The sequence below is a fragment of the Hemitrygon akajei genome, chromosome 15, assembly GCF_048418815.1.
Source record: "Hemitrygon akajei chromosome 15, sHemAka1.3, whole genome shotgun sequence".
Classification (NCBI taxonomy): domain Eukaryota; kingdom Metazoa; phylum Chordata; class Chondrichthyes; order Myliobatiformes; family Dasyatidae; genus Hemitrygon; species Hemitrygon akajei.
This window is the reverse complement of record NC_133138.1, coordinates 62832977-62849757: the sequence shown is the minus strand read 5'-3', so window position 1 is coordinate 62849757 and position 16781 is coordinate 62832977. Positions and strand designations below refer to the sequence as shown.

Below are 16781 nucleotides of genomic sequence, written 5' to 3'. Positions count from 1 at the left end.
ACCATTATCTCATGAGCAAATAAGGGACAGGCAACAAACAGTGCCAGTTACATTCACGTGGGAAGCACCACCCAAAAGCAGAATGTAAAAAAATCTTGTTTAGTATTAAGACTTCTTTTAAAGCATTGAAAAGGAATTATCTATCACAATCAAACAGTCAGACTGGGCTTAGAATATGTTTATCTCATCCACTCATTTACTCAATCAAACAGTAATCTGTTCCTTAAATTCAATTTAAGCAATTCCTTAAGAGCTCCTTATTTTACAAACCTGTCAGTGCTATGATTTCACAAGTGAATTGCTCTTTATTTGATTTTTAATATTTTCTTTCCTAACAGTTTTGAGCTCTGTCATCTGCAAGCTAAAAATTCTTTCCTGCAGCACATAACTGTTACTTACCATTTAATAGTTTAGAACAAAAAAAAGAGGTGTTAACTGTATCTCTCTGCATATGTTGTCTGGTGCTCTATCTTGTCATGCATTTTCACTGAAGGGATGCTTGCTGTTTGGCAGTGATGTTAATTAATGTGCAACAATTGGTATTTGAGTGCAATAAGCATTTCCTGCACAATGTACACTTTAAATGATGGGGTAGGCATGAAACTGAGGGCAATATAAAGGATATATCCCTTCCTGGACTGCTGTTGGATAGTGATGAATAAGCTCTCCTGAACTCATCCATCCCTCAGGTAATACCTTGTTGGTCAGATATAATGATCTCTGATAGCACAAAGTCAAATTAGCTAACGGGACCTGTGGCACCTATGCCCATTATCAACCCACAATCTCATTGGAAATATGGCCTAAAGTATCAAATGGTCATGGAACAACAGCAGATTATGCAAAATAATCTTGCCTTTCCCAATTTAGCAGTAATGTCACAGTTTTGGAGAAGCCTAGGATTCAGGAAACTTTCACGTCAGTTCACTGTACACATTGTGCATTAGAAGATCACATGTTTATGACCCTGCCCCAAACTGGAATTGCAATGGGAATTGGTTTAATACTGTTACATGTATTGAGTTACCGTGAAATGTTTGTCTTGATATGATCCCCTGCAAAATTAAATGTTTTACATGCAAAGCAATTTCCAGATCTATTTTTCTTGAATGTCATTTTCCTTCCAATCTGTTTTAAGGTTTGCCTTGGTGATCATGTGCAGCCAAGTTTGTAAAAGGACTAATACCAAGAGAAGAATTGGGCACACAAAGATGCTCATGACTGTAGATACTTACAGATGAATCTCAAAATCTCAATTACATTTACATGACTGATTAGCAAAAGCTCCATCAAAAGATTTAAAAAGGAGTCAACTCAGGAACAAATTTTGTGTCAGTAGGTGGTTTCCCTTCTACTTTTGTTGCCTCTCATAAATCGTTGATAGTATGGGATAGGAGATGGGCACTAACTTGTTGCTTCAAGTGATTCTGGATATTCTTAAGCTGTGATCTGAACAAGATGAATTCAAGTTTGGGGCTAGAAATGCAATCAATGCAGTCTGCAATTGAAATTTTATTTAAATATGATCATCAGGCGAAATTAAGCACCAAATGAAAAGCTGCATTTATGGTTTTTCTAGCTGAGTCTTTTAATTTATGATTAGTTGTGTTTGCTGAAACATGTTAGTAGACGGGTCAAACTCTACCTGCAGTTCGACTTCCCTTTTAAATTCCTTTCATGTTTTGGATTTACATTCCTTATTTGAACAGCCTTTTAAAATATTTCTCATGCCTACTAGAAAGTTGTAAAAACTAGACTTATTAAATTATGATGAAATCCAGTAAATCATCATCTGGAATTATAAGAATACTGCCTTTTTCAGTGGTATTAACCTCTATAAACATTTTAATGAGACAAACAACTCAGAGCCATGAATAAGAAACCCATAAGGAGCTTTTTGGGAGAGGCTGATCTAAATCCTAAACTGGGGGGGGGGGGGGGGTGGTGGGCAGCCTAATCTGAATTGGATCTAATCCAAATCTTGTTTACTAAATAAATATGATTACACCAAATTCTTTCCAGCTTGTAACTTGCAAATATATTGTGTTTAATTCTAAATGTTTAAGATATGCTCCATTGAATATAATTTTGTGACATCATCTGTCTAGATTACTTCCAAGTACGTATTTCACAATGTATTATACATGCCCCCCCCCCACCCCGTTGGCTCATGTTGATACTGAGGTAACATGCAGAATATAGAGAGTGAAGTGAGGAAACATAGAGGGCTCCAGAAGGTGTGTGTGATTATTCTTCTTTTATTATGCACACACATATTGTGCTGTATTGTCACATTGACATTGTAATGGCTTTCTCTTTCAAAGGAGAAAAAATAGTGAAATGCGTTCAACGCTTAAACGTACGCCAAATTATCTGATTATCCATAAGTTCTCTTCAAACTTTATAACTGTTCAGCTGATCTGCGAGGCAGAAGATAAGTTGAATTGTATTCTGTAACTGGACTCATTCAATATCTCACTTGATGCCTTCTTATTATCAACTCTTCTTCAACATTCACATCAAGAGTATTTTCAAATTCAAAACCTCCCTGACTACTCTGTTGGGCCTTTGTGCTGAGATCAATTGGTGTAAGTGAACCCTTGTGAATGTCCCTCCTGTTCTTGAGACAATTTTTGAAATTATTCATTCTACAAACTCTGATATCTCATTTCTCAACTCTAGCCAGTTGGGTAGTCTCAGCACTTCAATCTGACCTTCTCCATTTGAAATGTTATCAAGTTTTGCTTCACCTGTTCCTTTCACTTTCCCTCCAGATTCAGCTGAAGCAGAATCCGACACACCATGAATCTTCCACGGTTCATCACTTTTGTAGGAATGTGTCATGGAGTGCAGCTCAGAAGAAAATCTGCAAGTTTATGATTCACAGTGAGATCTTATTTGTATTGCATGACTTTTTCTTTGCAGGGCCTCATTCGCTGTACGCACTGATTTCCCAGTTTCTAAGTTTGAGGCTGGATAATAAAGCAATTACTGACTCCATTTTATTTCACAGAACCTTTAAAATATAATAACGAAGGTTGAGGACAAATTTCCAAGATGATCTCAACATGAGATATTGTAGCATACCCTTTGTGGTGCCATCAGTGGTAGGCATGACTCCATAGTCATTATGTTTATTATGAAGGGCTCTCCAGTAGTACCAGGAAGTTATCTTCACTCCTCTTATAGTAGTCTGTGTGGACATGCTGGAATGGCTTAATGAGCCACTCCCACATCTGGCTCTCAATGGCTGCTTCTGCAGATATAGCAAATAGTGGACGTTTTGGAAATCTCTTCCAGATTATCATTCATGGCAGGCCAACAGACACTTTTGCTAGCTACTATTGTGATATTATCAATATTGATGTCTTCATTTGTAACACTCACCTTGCATTTGAGATTGCTCCTTTTTCAACTGCTGTTGCCAATGCATTAATGCTTCACTCTCTGTTTCTAAGTATTGTAGAAGTCTCTCCTTTATGGCCTTCATTGCGGCTTTAACATTATGAAACTTAGTGACCTACATTTTTCTAGCCTGCAGTCCTGGGTACAACTTTACATCTTGTTGCTTATTTTGCAGTGGGAACATTTCCCTGATTAAAATTATATATATATATAATGCACAGCATCAACACTTACATCGTGCACTCATCAGAATTCCTTGGTGATTTTGGAAAGCATCCTGTTGATGTTGCATATTCACATATCAATTTTTAGATTTTTTGTATTTAATAATATAGATTGAATTTCCTTGTCTGTTAAATTGGATACAAACTCATCCACATTACTTGATTTGGGAAGGTTTCAAATAAATATCTTTGAGATATTCTCTTCAAAACAACTACAAAATCTCCATTGTTCTCTTCTCTATTGGTGTCAGATTCTAACTTTTTAGCTTTTCATGATCTCCAAAGGTGCTGGATTAAAGTGATTCTGCAATCTTTCTATCACCTCATCAAGTGAAATAGTTATCTTACAAGATGCCAGGATGATTTGGCAAAGTGGCATGGCTATCCTGCCATCTCCAGGATAAAGCTGTTTCCTTGCACTCTGTTGTGACTTCATTTCGAGTAAAGACCCTCAAATTCAGCAACATTGCTTGGCCTGAAGAACAGCTTTGTTGGAGAAGAGCTTAACTTCAATAACAAATTACCCAAGTTCCCAATGTAGTCAAATTGGGTCTCAGCTGCCATCTTCTTTCATTCTCACTTCAATGATTCCAAGTCTTATATCTTACAACCTCTGCACCTGCATCAGAACCAGAGCCCTATCTCTTCAAAACATGCAGGTGAAGTGCATTATAATTAATTGTGTGGCTTTGACTTACCTTAACAGCTCAAGCTTGTGCTTGAGGTTATTCAGGAATTCAATTATTTCAATACCTTACAGCTTCAATTTTTTTCCATTGAGCTCTTATCACAAGTACCATGCGGAAAGGGCAAAGTGGGAAACCTGGACAGATTTAGCAGATATATCTGGTTTATTCAAAGATTTTCCCAGATTGCTCACAATGTAAATATAATCTATGTATTATTATAAATCAGTTACTGCCTATAATTAACACTGAGATTGCTATACATTCACTTATTGTTGTTCTTTTCTGGGAGACATTATTGTTTAAACACTTAACTCACGCAGGTTGTGTCAAGCTATACTTTGTTAGGAGTTGGAAGATATTTGGTATGTCACCAAGTAACCTTGCATATTTCTATAGATGCACAAAAAGTACACTGCAGATGCTGTGGTCAAATCAACACGTACAAACACACTGGAGAAACTCAGCAGGTCGGGCAGCATCTGTGGAAACGAGCAGTCAACATTTCGGACCGACCTGCTGAGTTCCTCCAGCATGTTTGTATCTATAGATGCACAGTTGAGAGCATTCTGACTGATGTGGAGGCTCCAATGCACAGGATTGCAAAAGGCTTCAGAAGGTAATAGACTCTCCAGCTCCACTATGGTCAGTGCCATCCCAACATCACGGACATCTTCAAGAGGCGGTATCTCAAGAAGGCAACATCAATCATTAAGAACCCTCATTATCTGGGACATGCCCTCTTCTTGCTACTATCATAGGGGAGAGGTACAGAAACCTGAAGATATACACCCAAGAATTCAAGAATAGCTTCTTTCCCTCTGACCTCACATATCTGAATGCTCCATGACCAGCACCACAATATTTTTTTTGCATTATTTATTTAGAAACATATTAATTTTATGTCATTGCACTGTACTGCTGATCTAAAACAGTGATAAAACAAGTTTCTAATTCTGATTCTATCATCAGCCTTATAGCAAAGCACACCACTGTGCAAATGACATGGTCCTTGGAGCTATAACTAAATTTATCCAAAATTCTGAGCAAATAATTAAAACCTTTGCAAGTTCTAGAAGGCATGTCTTTATATTTAATTCTGTATATTTATAAGACCATAATATATCAAAGCAGAATTAGGCCATTCAGCCCACCAAGTCTGTTCAGCTATTCCATCATGGCTGATTTATTATCTCTCTCAGTTCCATTCTTCTGCTTTCTTCCCATGACCTTTGCACTCTTACTAACTAAGGAACCTATCAACTCCCACTTTAAAGATACCCAATGACTTGGTCTCCACAGCAGTCTGTAGCAATGAAATCCACAGATTCAATGAACTTTGGTTAAAAAAAAATTACCGCTCATCTCTGTTCTAAAGAGACGTCCTTCTATTCTGAGACTGTGCCCTCTGGTCCTAGACTTGTCCACCACAGGGACCATCCTCTGCACAACCCTTCTATCTAGGTCTTTCAATATTCAATAGATTTGAATGAGATTACTCTCATTCTTCCAAACTCCAGTGAATACAGGCTCAGAGCCATTAAACTCCTATGTTAACTCTTTCATTCCCCGGATCATTCTTGTGAACCTCCTCTGGACCCTCTCCAATGCCAGCACATCCTTTCTTAGATAACAGGCCCAAATCTGCTCACAATACTCCAAATACATCTGGCTAATGCAGCATAAAACCTCTGCATTACATCCTTGCCTTTATGCTCAAGTCCTCTTGAAATGAAATGCTAACGTTGCATTCGCCTTCCTTACCACCGGCTCAATTTGCAAGTTAACCTTGAGGGTATCCTGTACAAGGTCTCCCAAGTCCCTTTGCACCTCTGAATTCAGAATTTTCTCCCCATTAAGAAAATAGTCTGTGCCTTTATTCTTTATACTAAAGTACATGACAATAGACTACCCGGCACTGTATTCCATCTTCCACTTCTTTGCCTGTTCCCTTTATCTGTCTACATCGTTCTGTAGACTCTGCTTTCTTAACACTCCCTACTCCTCCACATATCTTTGTATTGTCCTCAAACTTGGCCACAAAGCCATCGATTCTATCTTCCAAATCATTGACATATAAAGTGAAAAGCAGCAAGCAGTCCCAACGCCAACCACTGTGGAACACCACTAGTAAACTGGTGGCCAACCAGAAAAGTTCTCCTTTATTCCCAGTCTTTGTCTCTTGCCAGGCAGCCAATCTTTTATCCATGCTTGTATTTCTCCTGTAAGACACAAGCTCTTATCTTGTTTAGCAGCCACAGGTGTGATAGGTTGTCAAAGGCCTTCTGATAATCCAAGTAAACAACATCCACCAACTCTCTTTTGTCTGTCCTGCTTGTTACATCCTCAAAGAATTCCAACAGATTTTCAGTCAAGATTTTCCCTTAAGGAAACCATGCTGACTTTGGTTTATTTTACCATGTGCCTCCAAACACCTCAAAAACCTCATCCTTAAGAATCGACTTCAACACCTTCCCAACCACAGAGGTCAGGCTAACTGGCCTATAATTTCCTTACTTCTGCCTAGCTGTCAGGACGCTGAAGCAGGGACCCAATCACAGACCAAGTACTGAGCGCACTGTGATACTTATTGAGTAGCAAATCCAGAGGGGCAACAAAGTTGACGTCAAAGGTCGGGTAGAGATCAAAAAATCCAGAGAAATCTAAAAACCAGAATCAGAAAACAGGCAGAGTTGATACTCAGAAGGACAGAGTTTAGATATGAATGCTGGAAAGGTTCAGGAAAAACTCACTGGCACAATCTGGCAAAAAAAACAGGTGAAAACACAGGACTAAAATACACTGAGAAATAAACAGAGAGGCAGATGATAGGTAGACCACAATGAAACACAGGCGGCAGGTAATAATAGGAAACCGGTGAGAGGCAGATACTTGGTGATACAGGGGCCGGAGTAGAGCAGGGGCGGGAAGAGGAGCATATGGGGCATGAAAACAAGCAAGAGCACATGGCAATACAAAACCACAGACTGACAGCTAAGGGAAACACACAAAAAAACAGAGTTCAGCTGGAGGTACTGACACGAGCTCCATTCTTGAACTGTAGAGAGCAATTTGCAATTTCCTAGTCCTCCAGCCCATTTCAGAATCTTGTGATTCTTGAAAGATCACTTCTGATGTCTCCATATCCTCTTCAGCTAACTCTTTCAGAACCCTGGTGCCTCACAAAGACAGGCCCTTCAGTCCATCTAGTCTGTGCCAAACCATTAATCTCCCTAGTCCCATCGACCTCCTCCAGGACCATAGCCCTCCATATACATCCCACTCATGTAGAGTGTCTATCCCAATTTCTCTTAAGTGTTGAAATCAATCCCACATCCACCATATCTGCTGGCAGCTCGTTCCACAAAATTGCCACCCACTGAGTGAAGAAGTTCTCCCTCGTGTTCCCCTTAAACATTTCAGCTTGCACCCTTAACCCATAATCTCTCCTACTCTCACTGGAAAAAGCCTGCTTGCAATTAGCTTATCTATACCCCTCATAATTTTAATACCTGTATCAAATCTCCACTCAATCTTTTACGTTCTAGGGAATGAAATCCTAACCTATTCACCCTTTCCCATTAACTTTGGTCCTAAAATCTCTCTGTACTCTTTCGATCTTGTTTACATCTTTCCTATAGGTAGGTGACCAAAACTGCACACACTACTCTAAATTAGGCCTCACCAATGTCTTATACAATTTCAATATAACATCCGAACTCCTCTACTCAATACATTGATTTATGAAGGCCAATGTGCCAAAGTTCTCTTTACAGCCTATCTACTTGTGAATTCCAATCTACGTGTGAAGCTATTTTCAATGAATTATGGATCTGTATTTCCAAATCCCTCTATTCTACATCACTCCTCAGTGCCCTATGCTCACTATTTTAGAGTTACCCTGATTGGTCCTCCCAAAGTTCAACACTTCACACTTGCCTGCACTAAATTCCATCTCGCAAACACGAGGAAATCTGCAGATGCTGGATATTCAAGCAACACACACAAAATGCTGGTGGAACGCAGCAGGCCAGGCAGCATCTATAGGAAGAAGCACTGCTGACGTTTCGGGCCGAGACCCTTTGTCAGGACAGGACGAAGGGTCTCAGCCTGAAACGTCGACAGTGCTTCTTCCTATAGATACTGCCTGGCCTGCTGCGTTCCACCAGCATTTTGTCTAAATTCCATCTGCCATTTTACCAGCTGGTCCAGATCCAGTCTTTCTCACTGTTCACTGCACACCAATCTTGGTGTCATCTGCAAATTTGCTGATCCAGCTTTCCACATTATTATCCAGATCATTGACATAGATGACATCAACAATGGACTTCACACCGATCCTTGCAGCACATCACTAGTCACAGGCCTCCAGCCTGAGAAGCAACAATCTACTGTCTGGCATCTCTGTGAAGCCACTGACTAATTTAATTTACCACCTCATCTTGGATACCAAGCGAATGAACCTTCTTGACCAGTCTCTCAAGTGGGACCTTCTCAAAGGCATGCTAAAGTCCACTTAGATAACCTCCACAGCCTTGCCTTCGTCAACCTTCCTGGTAACTTCCTTGAAAAACTCTATAAGATTGTTTAGACTTGACCTACCTCGCACTAAACCATGTTGACTATCCTTAATCAGTCCATGTCGATACAAATACTTATATATGCAATCCTTTAGAATAGCTTCCAATAACTTTCCCACTACTGATATCAGACTCATCGGCCTTTAATTTCCTGGCTCATTCCTAGAACCTTTCTTAAGCAACAGAACAATGCTAGCTATCCTCCCATCCTCTTGCACCTGACATGTGGTTAATAATGTTTTAAATATCTCTGCTAGGGCCCCTACAATTTCTGCACCAGCCCACAGGGTCAGAGGGAACACCTTGTCAAGCCATGGTGATTTACCTACCCTAATTTGCCTCAAGACAGCAAACACCTCCTCCCCTGTAATCTATACACGGTCCATGACCTCACGGCTACTTTGCCTCACTTCTATAGACTCTGTGTCTGCCTCCTGAGTAAATACAAATGAAAAAATCCATTTAAGATCTCCCCATCTCTCTTGGCTCCTTGCATGGATTACCACTCTGATCTTCCTGAGAAGCAATTTTGTCACTTGCTACACTTTAGCTTTTATTACATCTGGAGAAGCACTTAGGATTCTCCTTCACCATGTCTGTTAGAGCGATCTCATGTTTTCTTTGAGCCATCATGATTTATTTCTGAAGTGTTCTCTTGCAGTTCTTATACTCCTCAAGTATTCTCATTGTTTCTACCTGCCCATACCTGCTATGCACCTCCTTCTATTTCTTAGCCAGAGTCTAAATACCTCTTGCAAACCAAGGTTCCCTAGACATGTTATTCTTTCCTTTTATTCTAACAGGAACATACATACTGTACTCTCAAAATTTCACTTTTAAAGGCCTCCCACTTTCCAAGTACACCTTTGCCAAAAACAACCTATCCCAATCTACGCTTGCCAGCTCTTTTCTGATATCATCAAAATTGGCCTTTCTCCAATATAGAATCAGACATACCCTTTTCCATAATTACTTTTAAACTAATGGCACACTCATCACTACATGCAAAGTATTGCCTTACACACATTTCTGTCACCTACCCTGTCTCATACCCTCACAAGAGATCTAGTATTGCACTCTCTCCATTTGGGACTTCTATGTACTGATTAACAGTAGATGAACTCTTTCCCATCCAGCCCTTTTACAGTATGGGATTCCCAGTCCATATGTGGAAAGTTACAATCACCTACTATCAAAACCTTATGTTGCTTGCAACACTTTGTAATCTCTCTATAAATTTGCTCCTCTAAATCTGTTGGGTGGTCTATAATATAATCCCCATAGGGTGGCCATATCTTTCTCATAACTCGGTTCTACCTATGGAGTCTCAGTAGATGGGCTTTCCAGTCTGTCCTTTCAGAGCACTGCCATGCCATTTTCCCTGCCTAGTAATGCCACCCCTACCTCTTGATCACATCTGAAAGAACAGATCCCTGGAACATTGAGTTGCCAGACTTGCCCTTCCTGCAACCAAGTCTCACTAATGGCTACAATGTCATCAATACATGTGCTGATCTATGCTCTAAGCTCATCCACCTCCCCTGCAATACTACCGGCATTGAAATATGTGCAGCTGAGAACATTGGCCCCACCATGCTCAACCTTTGATTTCTGACTTTGTATGTAGGCTTAACAACATCTGCCTCCATAACCTCGCCACTATCTGTTCTGGCACTTTGGTTCCCATCCTGCTGCAACTCTAGATTAACCTCCTCCCTCCTGCAGCATTAGTAAAATCTTTCCGCTAGGATATTAGTACCCCCCAGTTCAGGTGCAAACACATCCTACCTTTTCAAAAATCTGAAGCTCTCTCCTTAGATCTGCACCATCTCCTTAGTCACATGTTAAACTGTATGATCATCCTATTTCTGGCCTCACTAGCACATGGCTCAGGTAGCAATCCTAAGATCACAACCCTGGAGGTCATGTCCTTTAACTTAGCACCTTACGCTCTGAATTCACTTTTCAGGACATCGTCACCCCTCCTACACATGACACATGACTACAACGTGGACTGTGACATCTGGCTGCTCATCCTCCCACTTAAGAATGCTGTGGCCTCGATCCAAGATGTTACTAATCCTCTGACACTTCGGATCGATGTCCAGGACATCAGGAGGTAACATACCATCTACACTAGATGCAATCTCAATAGATCTTCACTTGGCCTTAGATCACCTGGACAATACAGACACTCTTCTCAGGATGCTGTTTATTGACTATAGCTCAGCGTTTAACACCATTATTTCTACAGACCTAATCAAAAGGCTACAGAACTTGGGCCTCTGTACCACACTCTGCAATTGGACCCTCAACTTCCTAACCAAAAGACTACAATCTGTGCAGATTTTTAGTAACATCTCCACCTTGGTGACAATCATTTAACACTGCTGTACCTCAGAGATGTGTGCTTAGTCCACTGCTTTACTCTCTCTACACCCAAGACTATGTGGCTAGGCATAGCTCAAATGCCATTTATAAATTTGCTGATGATACAAGCACTGTTGGCAGAATCTCAGATGCAGACCAGAGGGTGTCCAGGAGTGAGACATACCAGCTAGTTGAGTGGTGTCACAGCAACAAGCTGATCGTGGACTTCAGAAAGGATAATACTAAGAAATACGAACCAGTCCTCATAAAGGGATCAGAAGTGGAGACAGTGAGCAATTCAAAGTTCCTGGGTGTCAATATTTCTGAGAATCTGATCTGATCCCAACATTTCGATGCCATTATAAAGAAGGCAAGACAGCAACTATATTTCATTAGGAATTTCAGAGGCATTGGTTTGTCACCTAAGACACTCAAAAACTTCTTCAGATGTATCACAGAGAGCATTCTGAGAGGCTGCATCACTGTCTAGTATGGGGGTGGGGTGGGGGGTGTGCTACTGCACAGGATCGTAAGAAGCTACTGAAGGTTGTAAAATTAATCAGCTCCATCATGGGTACTAGCCTCCATAGTATCCAAGATATTTTCAAGGAGCGATGCCTCAGAAAGGTGGTGACCATTCTTAAGGACCTTCAACACCCAGGCCATGTCTTCTTCTCATTGCTACTGTTAGGAAGGAACTACTGAAGCCTAGAGGCTCACACATCAATTCAGGAACAGCTTCTTCCCCTTTGCCACCTAATTTCTAATCGGACATTTAATCCATGAACACTACCTCACTTATTTTTCTGTTTTTGTGCTGTTTTAAATTTAACTATTTAATGTGCACACATATACTTATTGCAATTGATTTATTTATTTATGTTTCTATATTTATTGCATTGTCCTGGTGCTGCTAAGTTGACAAATTTCAGGACATATGCTGGTGATATTAAACCCAATTCTGATTCTGAATTCCCTGCTCGTTTCTTTTAAACTCTCTCCTTCTACGCAATCCAACGTTTCCTTGGGAATTATGAAGTGCAAAACTGTGGCATCCATCTGTTCCAGGTGACTTATCTGCCTTCAGTCCTTTCAGCTTCCCAACCACCTTCTCATTAGTAATAGCAACTATACCCACTTCTGTCCCCAGACACTCTTGAATTTCTGGCATACTGTTGGTGTTTTCCATGGTGAAGACTGATGCAAAATATTTATATAGTTCAAACGCAAGAAAATCTACAGACACTTGAAATCTAAGCACCACACATAAACTGCTGGAAGAACACAGCAGGCCAGGCAGCATCTACGGGAAAGAGTAAACAGTTGCCATTTCGGGTATTTACTCTTAAATATTGAATGTTTAATCTTTCCATGGATGCTGCCTGGCCTGCTGAGTTCCTCCAGCATTTTGTGTGTGTTGCTTGTATTTATTAAGTTCGTCTGCCATTTCCTTCTCCCCCATTACTACCTCTCCAGCATAATTTTTGAGCTTTTTATATATCTGAATAAATTTTTAGTATTCTCTTTTTTGTTATTAGTTAGCTTATCTACATATTTTATCATTTCTCTCCTCAAGGCTTTTTTTTAGTTTCCTTGGGAAGCATTTTAAAGGCTTCCCAACCCTCTAGCTTCTCATTAACTTTTGCTATACTCTATGCCTTCTCTTTTGCTTTATGATGTCTTTGATTTCCCTTGTCTGCCCTGGTTGTCTCAACCTCCCTTTAGAATACATCTTCTTCTTTGTTTTGTACAGTATCTTTTCTGCACTTTCTAAATTGCTCCCAGAAACTCCAGCCATTAGTGTTCTGCTGTCATCCCTGCCAATGCCCCCTTCCAATCAACTTTGGTCAGCTCCTCTCTCATGCCACTGTAGTTGTCTTTAATTATGTCTATTCCACGGCATGAAGTAAATGACCCTACCCATCAGATAGGAAACTAGCATTATATTTAACATTAAACTATCCATCATTTCACTGACATCAGTAAGATTTTGCACACACTTTTATTCTCAGTACATCAGATAGTCTGGATTTTGTTTGCTGGTGACAGTGGCTACGGAGTTAGCTCAGAATTGAAAAGCATGACTGATGTCAAAATGCTATTTGAGGAATAATTGTCATCCACATGTGTTATCTATAATAACTGGCACAGATTTCATGCTTGGAATAATATTGCCTCACTCAATGTTATGTGACCAATGCTCTGACTGAGCAAAATCTGTTCCAGAGCGAACAGGTGCAGCTGCTGTTACTGGTTCTTGTGTCTGACACAGGCAGACAGCTGCACAGGAGCCAGGAACCCAATCAAGACTACAACAAATTTCTGAAGAATATTGTGCCAGATACTTTTCTGTGCAGTAATCCAATAAATACTTTGACTCTACCACCAGATTACACTGCTTCTCTTTAAAAGTAATTGTAGAAAAGGCACAATTTCTGCACTAAATAACCTAATTTCATAAGTCTATGCCATAAAGTTTAGTTTAATCACAAATTCCTGACTTACATTACAAACGCTTTTGCAATAAGCCAGTGAATATGTATTCTCCTAAATCATGATGGAATAAATATGATTTGTGTAATCCTTGCAGAAAGAATGACAGATAATCATGATCTAACACTTCTACAAGGAGAATGAGGGGCTATTGTAAACATATTCCTGACAACTATAATATATTTTTGGACTTTCTGAGTGCAGAAGGTTCAGATAGGGCAGAATGTGTTAGGTGCATTTAGGAGAGCTTCCTAATTCAATATGCAGATAGTCCAACAAGAGCAGGGGCTGTATTGGACATGAGCCTGGCCAGGTGACCGACCTTTCAGTGGGTGAGCAGTAACCTCAACTCCTTAAGTGTTAAGATAGCTATAGATAAGTATGGACCCTGCTGGAGAATATTACATTGGAGTAGGGCAAATTATGAGAGCATTAGGTAGTAACCATGGGGAGTTTTTTTTTTGGAACAGCTGCTTTTGGGAAAGTCCACATCCAACCTGTGGAGTTGGTTTAAAGTTCAACTGCACAGAGTACAGGACAGGTGTGTTCCAGTCAGAAAGAAGGCCAAGGATAGCATGGTAAGAGAACCTTGGATGTTGAGAGAGATGATCAATTTAGTCAAGGAGTGAAAGAGAAAGTACGTAAAGCTTAGGAAGCTGGATTCAAACAGAGCCCTTGAGGATTATAAAGAAGCTAGAAAAGAACTCAGGAAGGGAATAAGGAAAGCCGGGAAGGACAATGAAAAGTTCTTGATAAGTTGGGTTAAAGAGAATCCCTGGACATACATTAAGAGCAAGATGATAACCTAAGGAGAGGATAAAGGGGGGGGGGGGGGAGAGCTTTTGCTTGGATGCAGAGGATGGGTCAGGTCCTTAGTCAGTAATTTACATCATTATTTAGCAAGGAAAAGGACATGATGGATAGCGAGATCAGTGCTGAGCATATTAGTATGCTTGGGCATTTCAAAGTAAAGAAGGAGGTTATGTTGGGTCTTCTAAAGAGCATTAAAGTTGATAAGTCTCTAGGTTCTGATGGGATATACCCCAGGTTATTGAAACAAGCAAGAGAAGAGACTGCTGGGGCCTTAATCAATGTCTTTATGTTTTCTTTAGCCACAGCTGAGTTCCAGAGAAATGGCAAGTAACTAATATTGTTCCATTATTCAAGAAAAGAACAAGGGTTAATCCTGGAAAATATAGAACGCTGAGTTTCACATCAGAGGTAGTGAAGTTACAAGAGAGAATTATTAGGGATAGGATTTATGAGCATTTGGAGGACCATGGCCTAATTAGGGACAACCAACTTAGCTTTGTGTAGGGCAGGTCATGTCTTACTAACTTTTGGCGAGGTGTCGAGGGTGATACATGAAGGTGGAGATATGGATGTTGTTTATATGGAATGGTGTTTGACAAGGTCCCTCATGGAAGGTCATCCAGAAAATTAAAATGTGTGGGATCCATGATGAATCGGCCATTTGGATTCAGAACTGGCTTTCTTGTAGAAGACATAGTGCAGTACTCAAAGGGTCTTATTTTAGCTGGAGGCCTGTGATTAGTGTGTTCCAAAGGGATCTGTACTGGGACCCCTGTGTATTGTGATGTATATAAATTACCTGGGTGAAAATGCAAATGTGTGAGTTAGTAGGTTTGGAAAGATTGGTGGTGTTGTGTATACTGTGGAAGACTGGTAAAGAATAGAGCAGGATATAGATCAGATACAGATACGGGCAGAGAAATGGCAGATGGAGTTTAACCCAGACATATGTGAAGTCTTGTACCTTGGTAGGTCAAAAGAGACAGTACACTGTTAAGGGTAAGATCCTTAACAGTGTTGATGTACAGAGTGATCTTGGAGTCCAGCTTCATAGCTACGTGAATGTGGCTACACAGGTTGATAAGGTGGTTAAGAACATAAATGGCATGCTTGCCTTTATTGGCCGAGGCACCGAATTCAAAAGTCAGGATATTATCTTGCAGCTTTATAAAGCATAGTTAGGCCATATTTAGAGTACTGCATACAGTTTAAAGGGCAGTTCCCCATTATAAGAAGGATTTTAGAGAGGATATAGAGGAGGTTTACCTGGATGCTGCATGGCTTAGAGAGCATGTGCTATAAAGAGAAGTTGGACAAATGTGGGCTGTTTTCTCTGGAGCAGCAGAGGCTGAGACAAGATCTGATAGATGTTTATAAGATTATGAGAGGCATTGATAGAAGTGACAACCAGTATCTTTTTCCCAGAGTTGAAATGTATAATACCAGAGGGTAAGATGGGATAATTTAAAAGGAGATGTAAGGGGCAATTTTTTTTCCACAGAGTGGTGGGTGCCTGGAATGTGAAGAAAACACAACAGTGCCTGTATTTCCTTTGGCATCTGTAGAGATTTGGCATGACATCTAAAACTTTGACAGACTCCTATAAATGTGTATTGGAGAGTGCATTGATCGGCTGCATCTTGGCCTGGTCTGGAAATGCCAATGCCTTTGAACAGAAAATACAACAAAAGGTAGTGGATTTGGCCTAGTATATCATGAGTAAAGCCCTCCCAACCGTTGAGCACATCTACATGAAGCACTGTCGTAGGAAAGCAGCATCCATCATCAGAGATCCTCACCACCAAGGCCATGCTATTTTCTCACTGCTGCTCTCATATAGAAGGTACAAGGGCCTCAGGACTCGCTCCACCAGGTTCAAGAACAGTTACTACCCACAACCATCAGGCTCTTGAACATAGGGAATAACTACACACTGCCCATCCATTGAGATGTTCCTACAACCAATGATCTCACTTTAAGGATTCTTTATCTTGGTATTTCATGTTCCCTTTATTGATTGCTATTTATTTATATTTACATTTGCAGAGTTTGTTGTCTTCTGTACTCTAGTTGATCTTTCATTGATCCTGTTATAGTTACTATTTTAAGTAACACACACAAAATGCTGGTAGAATGCAGCAGGCCAGGCAGCATCTATAAGAAGAAGCACTGTCGACGTTTCGGGCCGAGACCCTTCGTTAGGATAGGCA

At 40.3% G+C, this 16781-nt stretch overlaps 1 protein-coding gene and 1 long non-coding RNA gene across 11 annotated transcripts in view; one reads left to right on the top strand and one right to left on the bottom strand.

The window, feature by feature from the left end:
- Positions 1–16781, top strand: part of LOC140739410 (uncharacterized) — a 972090-nt gene that overhangs the window by 584244 nt on the left and 371065 nt on the right. The gene's annotated exons all lie outside the window — the stretch shown is intronic.
- ablim3 (actin binding LIM protein family, member 3) overlaps positions 1–16781 on the bottom strand; it is a 293274-nt gene that overhangs the window by 137255 nt on the left and 139238 nt on the right. The gene's annotated exons all lie outside the window — the stretch shown is intronic.